At 46.1% G+C, this 13,279-nt stretch overlaps 1 protein-coding gene and 1 pseudogene across 2 annotated transcripts in view; both read right to left on the bottom strand.

The window, feature by feature from the left end:
- PROM1 (prominin 1) overlaps positions 1 to 13,279 on the bottom strand; it is a 94,994-nt gene that overhangs the window by 69,861 nt on the left and 11,854 nt on the right. The gene's annotated exons all lie outside the window — the stretch shown is intronic.
- LOC308426421 (small ribosomal subunit protein uS7m-like) lies at positions 1,016 to 13,112 on the bottom strand (annotated as a pseudogene). The gene is made up of 3 exons: positions 13,097 to 13,112; positions 6,820 to 6,949; positions 1,016 to 1,690 (listed from the first exon to the last, which is right to left on the bottom strand). The product of its transcript is annotated as a small ribosomal subunit protein uS7m-like (transcript).

Genomic DNA, 13,279 nt, shown 5'->3' with positions numbered 1-13,279 from the left:
TGCATGTGTGTCAGTTTTCATGTGATCCCAGGCTTGTCCTGTGAGACTTGGAAGAATGCAAGTAAGAGGAGGCAGGGACCCCTTTGTTACTGGAGAACCTGCTTTGGTGTTTCAGTGTACTCTGTTTGCCTAATTACAACCAACAGCTGACCACTCACAGAACAAATTACAGCTCTACCGCCTGAACCCACTTTACCTGCTATCCTAGCTCTGCAAGACAATACCTACCACTGAGGGGGGATACATCTGGACAGAAGGCTGGGCTCATGCCAAGTCCCCCAGTGTCAGGAGGAAGCTTGCAGTTTCTGGAAACTAAAAGGCAGGAGGGACTGCCGTCCAAAAAGCCAGGACAGAATAGCTGGAGACACTCAGAAGTGAGCAGAAGCCAGCATGGGGCTGGGGCTAGGACTCCGATAGCCAGCAAATGTTTACTGAGTATCCAATGTTATGTTTGCTGCACTCACAGTAAATTCCAACTCTCAATAAATACCATTCCAGGCTCCGGGGATACAGAACTATAAAGTTAAATGAGCAAAGTCAGTTGAGCTCTTCCAGTAAGACACTTTGATTCTGAGACATGAAATGGACAAATACTACACAGGGATTGTCCTTTTTTGGAGGGGAAAGGATATGTTTCGAGACACCCAGTGGATGCCTAATACTGCATCTAGTACCGAACCCTAGATATATACTGTTTGGTTCTCTTTGCTTTTTCTTTTCTTTTTCTTTTTTTTTTCCCAAGTGTTTAACACTTATTAGTGGTACTATATGTATAGATGTTTTGTCTGCACATATGTCTGTATATCACGTGCACGCCTGGTGCCCACAGTGGAAAGGTGTCTTTGGAACAGGAGTTACAGGCGGTGAGCGAGCCTCCACAGGGGTGCTGGCAATCAGAGCAGGTCCTTTGGAAAGAGCAGGACTTTTAACCACTGAGCCATCTCTCCAGCCCCTCAGTGGTTTCTTGTGGCAGTGTCCTTTGCCCACCGCTCCTTTCCTGCTACACCAGCGGTAGTTACCACCAGCGGTAGTGGCCAGGGCACGGGTGGGCTCTGCCATCTTATACATGCTGTGCTTCCTCTTGATCACGGGACCCCTGTTATGAAAAGCCTCCAGCAGCTCGTGTGACAGCTTCTCTGGCATCAGCGTCCGCCGCGGTTTATTCTCTCGGCACTCTGTGATCATCCATTTCATGGCAAGGAAGCGCCGACACTGGTCAGCCAGAGGCACAGGGACCTGGTAGAAATGGCCCCCTTTGAGGATAGGCACCAACCCAATCACAGGCTCACAGTTTCTCAGGGCCTCGTGGAAAGTCCTGTAGGGGTTCCGTTCAGTGGTGGCCTGTTCCTCTGCGGAGGCAGCATGGTACTTTTCAAACTGCTTCCTTTTCACAGCTTCCAGAGTCTGGGCCATGAGGGATCGGGTCAGAACTTTGTTGCCTCCCTTCATCATCGTGCTGGTGAATTTGCTGATGAGGGGTTCTGCAAACACCGAGCTGGTTTCAGTCGCAGCCGCAGCTTTGATGAGCTGGGTTTTCTTGAGTTCCTGGTCATACTTCTCCTCTTCGGTGAGTTCCGCCAGCGGCTGATCCTTGAATTTGGGGGCATAGCGGCTCCACCTCACCTGTGTGATCCCAGGAAGGTTCCAGACAGCACACCTCACCCCAAGTGCCAGCCCAGACCCTTCTTTGCTTTTTCACTACATGCAATCTAATTATAAATTAGGAACAGCAAGAGATGAACAATGGTTGGTAATACAATTAGAAATAAAAGTACCAGCATCCCTATGCTCTTGTGTTTCAGAAATTATTTAGGAAAACAAGGGCTGCTTGACATAAGCATTGTCCAACACCACACCAAAAACTGTGACAGCAGAGATGGCTAAGGGCAGGCAGCATATAGAGGATGGATACTCTGTAAGGAGATGCTTCATGACCTGGACAGAATGACAGACTTTTATCACACTGCTCTGAACAACACAAGACCTGAACGTGTATGAATAGTTCATATCTGAAATTTTCTATTGAAAATTTTAGATCATGGGTTACTGAAACCACAGAAGATAAAACCCCAGAGAAGGGGGTACCCTTTATAATACTGGGGTGCATGAAATGAAGAGATATTGGAGCGAGGGTGATGGTCTGAAGAAATGAAATCCAAACAAATATTGGAGGGAAATGAGAAACAAACAATCCAATAGAATGGTTCAAAAGAAAATACAGATACACCTGAGGCAGGGGAATGCTCAGCGAGTGGGGATGGCAGGAACAGTGGGGACGGCAGACGGTATAACCACATAGTCTTTGTCTTTGTTCCATGTATTGAAGGCCCACCTGGACCGTGATTCAGGCTAGCGACAGCCTCAGCTTAAGAAGACAGTTCTGCCAAAAAGAAAGGGACAGATCTGACTCCTACTTCTTACACAGTTTCAATGTCCCTGTGAGGAGCCAGCCTGCAACAAGAAGGAGCCTACAGCAAGAAGGAGCAGCCCTGTTACTATATTACAGACTCAGGAATCTCCCATCTCCAAAGTCAGAGGAACTTGGCTTGGTCTGCACATCAGAAGCACACAGCCACCTCTGCCCAGCTTTATTTCCTTGCACAAGTGGTATTTGGAATGGCTATTTAAAGAACGGTAAGACAGCATCGGTAAGCCTGAAACCTCACCCTCAGCACGCCTCCCTCAACTACCCTCCAGATGCTCATGTCCAAATCTCATTAGGTTGAGCTTCTGGGTCAGCCAATTCCTAAGAGGATATTGAAGCCTACAGAGACTCCTCCCCACCACCACCCATACCCAGACCATACAAAGAGCGCCTTTGACTCAATTAATATACCTGTCATATTTAATAAGCAGGACATCGACTTGAGAAACTATAAAGCCATGAATGGGAATTTACAGATTTCTGCTAGAGAAAGATGAAGCAGGAATAGACTATCACGTCATCTTTGAGGTCCCATGCAGGCAGACACTATGCCACCCCAGAGCACCCAGCCATCTACACCAACTGGAAAAGCAATGGACAAAGAGGGCCGCAGCAGAAAGCATTACCCTGGTGGTTAAAGGGCACAGACTCTGCTCTCCAATTTCCCAGCACCAGACACTTGGAACTACTCAGAGTAATTGGTTAAGAAAAACTGCAGACTGAAAAGAGGCAACTTTTGTTTTCATGGTTTGCTTTCTTCTGAAGCACACACAGCAAGTACCTCAGCAACATCCCAAGAGGGCAAGCTCCACACAGATTTCCAAAGAACAGCAGGGGCAACAATGCAAAAGAGGGACATCTGAGACTACACGTAGCTCATGGCTCAGGACAAAGCCTGTGTGTACTTCAGGACATGTGGTTGAAGACATCAACAGTTTTAGCTAAATAGACCATACCAACTATCACAACTTTCTAATCAGATAAAAGTTCCTAAAATGTCTCTAGTCACACAAGGCAAAAGGGATGATCAAAGCTGAAATTACTACTATAAAAATACCACACTACATTTCAGTATCTATAAGACGAAGCCCATATGGTCTCAGAAAAACAAAACCAATTTAACTGACAACTGAGGAATATCGAGTGGCTGAGAAGCACCTAAAGAAATGATCAACATCCTTAGTCATCGGGGAAATGCAAATCAAAACAATCCTGAGATTCCACCTCACACCATTCAGAATGGCTAAGATCAAAAACTCAGGTGACAGCAGATGCTGGCAAGGATGTGGAGAAAGAGAAACACTCCTCCACTGTTGGTGGGATTGTGAACTGATACAACCACTCTGGAAATCAGTCTGGTGGTTCCTCAGAAAATTGAACATAGTACTTCCTGAGGACCCAGCTATACTAGTCCTGGGCATATAACCAAAAGATGCTCCAACATATAACAGAGACACATACTCTACTATGTTCCTAGCAGCCTTGTTTGTAATAATGAGAAGCTGGAAAGATGAAATGTTCTTCAACAGAGGAATGGATACAGAAAATGTACATTTACACAATGGAGTACTACTCACCTATTAAAAACAATGACTTTATGAAATTCTTAGGTAAATGGATGGAACTAGAAAATATCATCCTGAGTGAGGTAACCCAGTCACAAAGGAACACAGATGGTATACACTCTGTGATAAGTGGATAATAACCCAAAAGCTCAGAATACCCAAGATACAATCCACAGACCACATGAAGCTCAAGAAGTTGAAAGACCAAAGAAGACCAGTCCTTCTTAAAAGGGGGAACAAAATATTCACAGGAAGAAATACAGAGACAAAGTTTGGAGCAGAGACTGAAGGAAAGGCTATCCAGAGACTGCCACACCTGGAGATCCCTCCCTTATACTGTCACCAAACCCAGACAATATTTCTGATGCCAAAAACTATATGCCGATAGGTGCCTGATACAGCTGTCTCCTGAGAGGCTCTTCCAGAGCCTGAGAAATACAGAGTTGGATGCTCTCAACTAACCATTGGACTAAGAATGGGGTCCTTAATGGAGGAGTTAGGAAAAGAATTGAAGGAGCTGAAGGGATTTGCAACCCCACAGGAAGAACAACAATATCAACCAACCAGACCCCCTCAGAGCTCCCAGAGACTACACCACCAACCAAAGAGTCCACATGGAGGGACCAGTGGCTCCAGCAACATATGTAGCAGAGGATTGTTTTATCAGGCATCAACGAGAGGAGAGATCCTTGGCCCTGTAAAGGCTCAATACCCCAGAGTAGGGGAATGCCAGGGTAGGGAGATAGGAGGGAGTGAGTGAGTGGGGGAACACTCTCATAGAGGTAGGGGATGGGGATGGATTGGGGGATTCCAGAGAAAAACCTGGGAAAGGGGAGAACATTGAAATGTAAGTAAAGAAAATATCCAATAAAAAGAAAAAAGAATCAGGTTGGAGAAATGGCTCAGTGGTTAAGAGCACTGACTGCTCTTTCAAAGGTCCTAAGTTCAATTCCCAGAAATCACATGGTGGCTCACAACCATCTGTAATGGGATCTGATGCCCTCATCTGGTGTGTCTGAAGACAGCTACAGTGTACACATGTACTCACATAGATTAAATAAATAAAAAATAAATAAATATGTCTTTTTTAAAAAAGGAAATAAGAATCAAGTTGAGCCCCTGTGGCTGAATTAGGGAAAGGCTGGAAGAAGCTGAGGAAGGCAACACCATAGGTTATCTCAACTAAGCTGGACCCCTGAGATCTCAGACACTGAGGCACCAACCAGGCAGCATACACCAGCTGATATGAAGTGGGGAGGTCTGGTGGGGTGGGGTGGAGGGCTGGGGACATCATCTTGGAGATGGGGTAGAAGGAATGGAATGAGGAACAGTTGGAAGGTAGACAGGGAAGGGGATAATGACTGGACTGTAAAAAAAAAAAGATTAACGAATAATGATAAATAAAATAGTAACTAACAAAGCGGGGAGGGGAGGTAAAGAACCAAGTTAAAATAGATACAGTTCGAAAGTTCCACCAGTGGGTGGAACTGTTTGGGAAGGGCTAGGAGGTGTGTCACTAGGAATAGACTTCTCATTTCAAAAGGTTTGTACCATTCCTAGTGTTTTTTACTTTGCCTCCTGCTGGTGATCACATGTAAGCTCTCAGTTCCTGTTGTCATAAATTTGCTTCACCATCATGGACTCTAACCCTCTGGAACTATAAGCCCAAGTATATGCTTTCTTCTACAAGTTGTCATGACTGCGGTGTTTTATTACAGCAATAGAAACCTAACTAAGGCAGAAGTGAGCTTAAGACCAGCCTAGAAGACACTATCTCATGACCTCAAATTGTTAAAGAGACTGAATAACTTAAGTTAAAAGTTATCTCTGTAACCGGGGTTGTTACAGTCAGGGCCCAGCAAGCTAGGCTTGGCCGCTCAGTACCCAATCCTGGTCAAGGTATGGTTCTGCCAGCCACTGACGCATATGCCTGCCTCAGTCTCTACTGCAAAGTATCTGACAAGTTATCCTGTGTGCATCTCTTCCTAGGAGGCAAATTCGTCCTTGGAAGACCCAGAGGTTGAGATTCCTGGGGGAGATTCCAGTTTCTTTAGGTTCATTATTTTCATGGTTTGATGGCCAAAGAGAGGGGCAAAAGTTTGGCTAGTATCTTCTTCATTTCTGCCAGAATACTTACACCCCAGGAGCTAGCAGAGGCCAGCTGAAAATGCTGGGTCTGTTCCTGTTTCGCAGGGAAGACTCAGCAACCTAAAAACAGAATTTTCCCCGTCTGTTTCCAGGTTTTCTCCCCTGAAAGGACAGACACCACATGCCAAGGTAATGGATCAGCGCAAGGATGAAGACCTGAGATTCCCAGCATCCAAGAAAGAGCTGGGAATCCAGAGGGCTCACTAGGAAGCAGTCTAGCCTAAACAGCAAGCTTTATGTCCAGTGGGCAAAGGTGGAGAAAGATAAAGGAACCCAATATGTATCTTTGGCCTTCACACACACCCTCACAGATATAAGCACCCACATAAACACAAGCACATAGACACACACACACACACACACACACACACACACATTCAACTCATACACAAAAACCCTCTTCCACACCAGCCTGCTCTAGTATGGCCTCATCTTAACTATAAACTACATTCTCAATGACTCTAATCTGTAAATGACGCTATCTTCTGAGATACTGGGGGGTTAGGGTTTCCACATATGTGTAGTATGTCATTTTAAAAGGAACCCATTTTTGTTCCGGCTAGTTGCCAGCAATGGTGGTCTCACCCAGCCTCCAGGGCTAGCTTCGCCAAGTTGCTCTGGTCTCTGTCTGTTCCTTGTTCCCATGCAAAGGCCTGAGATCTCCTTTATCAGTTCCTCTACCTGGCTTTGCTAAGCGGCCGGGCAGGTGTCCCTCCTGAATGTCTGGAGCTACCTCGGTCCACCATCCATCCTCCCCCGCGGCAGGCTCTGCAGAGCACCGCCACACAGATGCGGCCTCTCACTTGCCCGCCTGAATCGTTAAGAATGGGAAACACCAGACAATCTTAGCATTTAAAACCAAGCCGACCACACGACCGCTGAGCACGGAATCTAAAGTCCTACTAAGCATCTACTCTGTGTAGGAATTCTTCGGCGGTGGAGGCTTCCGCCAGGTCTGACGTCTCCCTCCCCAACCTACATTCGGCATGTCTTCTCTCTTCACCACCTTGCCCAAAAAGCCCTCTTCCTCTCTCCCTGAAAAACTCACCTCCTGGGTTTTGCCCACCAATTGGCTTCTTGTCATCTTTATTAGCCAATTAGGGGAAATCCCCCTACGCATATGGATTGTAGTCGAGTAGGAAATTCAGCCTGACACTGAATTTGCTGACACGCGATTTTTCTGCCTTTTTATATATAATAAATAGTTTCGAATGAGTTATGACTAAGTATCACATGAAGTGCAGAAACGTGAATGTAAAGACACTGGGAGCTGAAAACCTAATCAGAGATGATGATGTGGCTCCGGGGGCGTGGTTCCAGGGGCGTGGCTTCTGGGGCGTGGCTCCGGGGCGTGGCTCAGTGGGAAGGCACAGGCCTTACAGGTATAAGGAAGGCCCCACACCACACACAAACACACACAAATAAACCAGATATAAAGGCCAGTAATTTTGATATCTGAGGAGAAACTGAACTACAAATCTGGCACTCAAAATTGAAGTATTTTCGCTTTTGCTAAACTTCAAAGAAATCAAAACAAAGAAACCTAAATTTATAAAGGATGCATTGTGAGCATGATTTATATCAAAACACTAATTTTGGAACTTCAGTTAACTCAAAATGAAGGCAAAACTTAAGTCTTGGCCATATATCAAACAATTGGCCAGTGGATGTTTTAAATTCCTTGATTAAAAGGAGCTATTTTTAACTTCAGAAATGTTATAATAGGAACAAACATGGAAAGATGCCCGATGTATGAAAATATCAAGTCACAAATTTCCCAGAGTATCCCATGCCCTCTCAAAGTTGAAACATATTAGAGAACAGGTTGGATTAATAAGTTCTAGACCATCACAACCACCACAGGAGGAACCTCTGAGAAGCACAACCAAACATCTATGTTTTGGGTTGGAGGTATGTAAATATCTCTAAGTTGCTTTGCCTCAGATGTGAACTTTGGTCTGACCTTTGTAAATACAGTCATGCCACCTTATCCATAGATTCTGCATTTAACCAGCTGTGGATCAAATAATAAAACGGTTAGAATTTGTTTGGGGGGGTGGGCATTGGGTGAAGGATAACCCAGGAGAGTGTTATTGGAAAGGGTAGGCCCCATTAGACTCTGTCCTGCTCTCGTATACATCTCAAATGTTCCCTAGTAATTCTTATTCATGTGTATTGAGACATATATGTTAGTGTGTGTGCATGCAAATGTATAATGTGTACATGTCAAAGCCGGAGGTTGACGTCTGGTGTCTTTTCTGGATTGCTTTGGCCTTCGTTTTTTTGAGACAGGGTCTCTCAGTGAGCCTGAAGCTCACTGACTTAGCAGACTCAGCAGACGAGGCTAAGGAATCTGTCTGTCTCTCACATCCCCAGGCTTGGGTTACAAGCATGTGCCTTGCTTTTGATCTGAGTTCTGAGGATCTCAACTAAGACCTCAAGCTTTCGGGGCAAAGTACTTCACCGAGTCCCTTAGTAATTTTTTAAAAAAGATTCAATATATCTTTTAAAACTGGTAGCATTGGTGGGGGAAAATATCCAGCAACTCACATGAACAGAATTTTGTATGAAGTCACTGAAAGACATATAAAAGAATATTCATAACAGTACAATGCATAATGACTCAACCGGAAACCCTTAAATACCAATCAATCTGGTTGGTTGGATTAACAAATTCTGATATGTACACGTAGCGGAACGATATATAGTGAAGAAGAAATATTTACAGCTAGACATAGCAATATCCTCATAAATAACATGCTCAGGGAGAGAAACCAGAACTAAGACTACATTTGAGAAGCGTCCACCAGGAATACTAACTAGTCCTTGTCACTGCAAAGTGGCAGGTCAGCTAGCTAATCTTGGCAGACCGTGACCAAGGAGCAAGTTTCGGGTGTGGTCTTGAAGGAGACAGGTCTTCCACTTGCTGCAGGTGTGTGACATTTGTGACAGGTCAACTTGAGCAGCTTATCCATGTCGATCTGCGCACACATTTTTGCTTTGACTTCTTTTTCTCTTTTAGTGTTTTAAGAAGTAAGAGATTACTTTAAGAACGGCATGGAAAGCCTAAGAACTCAATGCTTCCACTAAACCCCCAGAAAACACCGATGCTAGAGTGACAGTGAGCTAGCCCAACTCCAGACACACGAGGAATTTCCCCAAGACTGAAGGCAAATGCATACGTCTCTGTGGTCTCCTGCAGGTAGCGATCTGTGGTGAGGAGTACAAGGTTCTCTAGTGACCCCTAACTCCTTGCTGTCTGTGGACCCTCATGTGGGCATTCCACAGCCTATCTACATGCTTCTGTTTAAACACACACACCCTTGCTCTCCTTTTCTCAAGGACCTTTGCTGAGTCGGTTTCAATTTGCACCATTCAGCTTCTCCCTGTTTCTGGGACTCAACCATATACTTCACAGCTCAGTTCAAATGCCAGTCTCCTTACGGAGCCTCCTCTTCTTTCTCCGCCACTGTCAGAACAGCCATGAGCAAACCAGTCCTCCGGCCTGGGTCAGAGCTGACTGGAGTGGGAGGTGGTAATCAGCTTGTGAGCCTGTTGGGAGGCAGGTACCTCAGTCAACGCTCTCAGCCAAGGTGCACCAGACTCCCACCAGGAAGGCAGGCTTTGCAGATCTGGGGTGCAGAGTGCTTGGAATCAGACGAACCAGGTTACAAATCTGGATCACATTCTAAGAATAGAACTTGAGGCTTAGCGTCTCTGAGCTGCGAGGGGCTATTCAGAGAACGGGGGAAGAATGAGAAGATACAGGAGGTTGAGCAGAGGCCGTCAAAGTGACAGGGTCGGAGTCCCAGCCCTAGAACCCACAAATGTCATTTGCGGAAAGTCTTTCCTTACGAGTTAAATTTATGCTGAGGTGAAAGCATCCTGGAGGAGCAGGACCCTGGAGAGAGGAGGACAGACAGATGGCAGTGACCCCACATAGGCCAAGGGACACTTATCAGACCGGAGGAAGCGAGCATTCTTCCCTAGGCTCTTAGGAGAGAGCAAAGCTGTGCTGACACCTTGATTTTTGGACTTTTGGCTTCCAGTTTATTCCCAGAATATTCTAGAGCTTGTGTAGGTGCCCCAAACTGTGACCATCTGTTACACTGTACTGCAAAGCCAGTGTTCAAGGGTCACATAACTGTTTCTTTTGTCTCTGTGATCAAACCTGGGTTTAACCAATTACAGATTATAAACATTCGTATGTTATCTGCTAAAGAAATAAACACCAACGAATGTTACTATCAAGGGTTATTCTAAGCGCTTTATAAATATTTACTTAATACTTACACACTGTGACCCCCAGGGTAGAGCCGTGACCAACTGTCATCTTCCAGGGGAACAGAGAGGTTAAGTAACTTGCTCAACAACATAGAGCTAGTGAAGCTAGAAGGCCCAGGCTCTTTCTTTGCCATCACTCAGAGAATGGTGATTTTCTAGATCTAGACCCCAGCCACACAGTGGGGTTCTGATCTCTCTGCCTTCATCCTGCTGGGCAGCTCTGACCTGGCATAGCCCTATGAAGACCATACTTTAGAGTCTCCATGCTGATTCCCCACCAGGCCGGCTTCATCCTGCACTGCTTTGGCGTTTCCCATGTGTGAATTCACATTAATCTGCTTCCTACAGGGGCTAGAGGAAACCGGTGAGCCATTCCAGGGCAGGGCCCCACGGAGCAGGAAGCCCCACTTCCAGAGTCTTTTGAAGGACTCTTCCTGCTGCTTGTTACAAGTTGAAGAGAGAAAGGGTCACATTTCAACCAGAGGGACTTTGTGCACAAAGGAGTGAGGTAATAGTTGTCAGGACGTGTCTTGCAGTTCTGAGGCACGACAGTGCTATGAGACTGGAGAAACGGACACAGCAAGATGCTTGTCATACCTTGACTCACCCATTGCCCATCCAAGCTGACACACACAAGCACATGCAAGCACACAAAAGCGCACAAGAACTCGCACATACACACAGACACAAGCACATACACACATACAAGCTCATGCACATGCAACCACACACAAATGCACAAACACACATACAAGCATGCATACATACCAGACACACACACACACACACACACACACACACACACACATACATACAAATATAAAATTAGATGCTCAGTAGTGTTCTTTGGGCCATCAACACAAGGGACATTGCGGCCCTGTCTCTTAGGCCTTTTGAATCTCACTTTCCTTGTGTTTGCCTAAAAGCTGCAGCCAACTGCTTGCTAGCTGCGGGACCTCCGAAATCCACTCCGTGTTCTGGCCTCAGCTACTGTAAAATTAGGCCCTAGATGAGGATCTAGATCAGAATGGCCAACCTGTCTAATCCTGTAAAGTTGCTGGGAAGAGGAGGAGGGACAGGATGCCCATCAAAGAAAGACACTGACACCAGGAGGAGAGAGCAAGACACATCTTTTTTTTTCCCCTCTGTGATCTTATTTTTGGCAAAGTCCAGTGCCAACATGAGTCACATGATCTGCAAAAAGACAATGACTACTTAGCATGAATTCAGGTGCTATCACCTAATGGCACCTAGATGTTAGTACAGGCACACCTATTAAGCTGGTCACCTGGCCAGCAACTCTCCTGGAACCTCCTCTCTCTGCTTCTGATACTGTGGTGATGGTGATAACTCACAGCAGTCCCAGGCCCACTCAGCAGCACCCTGGCCATGGGTACCGAGAGGGTCCAGATGTTGACTGTCTTCCCTGGGGGTTTAGAAATAAGGACAGAAGTAAACAAGCTGCTGCACAAGCACATAAGTGTAAAATAAGATGCTAATCGGGAAGCTAATCTGAAGCCTGTAACCTGGGCCAATCTAAATTTTATACAACCAAGACTGTGGGAGTTGAGGGTTGTGGTTAAAAAAAAAAAAAAAAAGACCACACTGGGAGGAGGCAGGAGATGCTAAGTGTAGGGAGCCGTTTGTGCCGCACCCAAACATGGCACCGGCTTCCCGCCGAGAACTCAGCAAACAGAGCTGTTGCCCAGCCAAGAGACTTAATGCGCATGCGCCACATACGTCATAGCCCGCTCTCGGGGCACGTGATTGAGCTACAGGAGGATGCACCAATCAGGTAGCAACACAAGTCTCTTAGGCATATATAGCAGTGCACTTTCTCCCCCACGTGAGAGAGGAAGAGGAGAAGAGGAAGACAGTGGAGAGATTGCGGGAGACCCCACCTGGAGGGATGGCGGAGAGATACCACGTGGAGAGAAGCCCAATACGAGAGGTTGCGGGAGATCCCACGTGGAGAGAGACTCAGTAAAAGAGATTGCGGGAGGTCCCGAGTGGACAGAGACTGGACAGAGAGATCGCACGTGGGGGACTGCGCGTGAGGGGTCACCTAGACAGTAGAACCTGGTAGGGAGTCCCCGGCTCAGAGAGAAGTTTCCTGCTCAAGAAGCCCCCTGCTCAAAGTGCTGTTCAATAAAGGTTATCCGCAGAAGAATCTGTTTGTTGCATGCCTGTTCCTAGCGGCGGGAAGCATGGGCGCGTGACAGCTAAGGTCTCTGGTGCTGATGGAGGCAGAGGGACTCCCCACAGCAAGGCCATCTCCTGCCTCACTGAGGGCCGTGGTGCAAGCCTCCAACCTGATGTTCTACTCTCTTGATTGCCTCAGCTAATAAGTTTATTTAACCACAGGATAGGAGTATCTATACTCTAATGTCCTGAGGAGATCCCAAACGCATGGGAACCCAGTCTCACTCACCCTCCTGCCCCAATTCTACCTTCAAGCCATGCCCACACGCGCCAGATCCCAGGGGGGATTGACATTAGCCTGGACATACTTTTCGAAATAGGTCAATCATCCTAAAATCTAATTTAAGAATATGCTAAAGCAGGGTGAACAATTATTTTAGAATATTTCATAACTAAACTCAGACATGTCTTCCCGACCCCCTCCCCAAACCAACCCCTTTGCTTGCTTCCTCAGAATGGCTCCAGGTCTTACCTTGGAACAAATTCATGTGGCCGAATAGACTTGGAAGAGGTAACTATTTAACACCTGCAGTGGACAGTCTGCAATGCCCACATATCACACACAGAGACTATCTATCAGTTTTCTTATTGACTCATGGTTATTGTACGTCTTTCAGTTGTTGTTCTTTTCCCTTGTTGTTATTGTTGTTTTTCT

Source organism: Micromys minutus (assembly GCF_963924665.1).
Source record: "Micromys minutus genome assembly, chromosome: 1".
NCBI lineage: Eukaryota > Metazoa > Chordata > Mammalia > Rodentia > Muridae > Micromys > Micromys minutus.
Note: the sequence above shows the minus strand (reverse complement) of the source record. Positions and strands in the feature narration are given on the sequence as shown.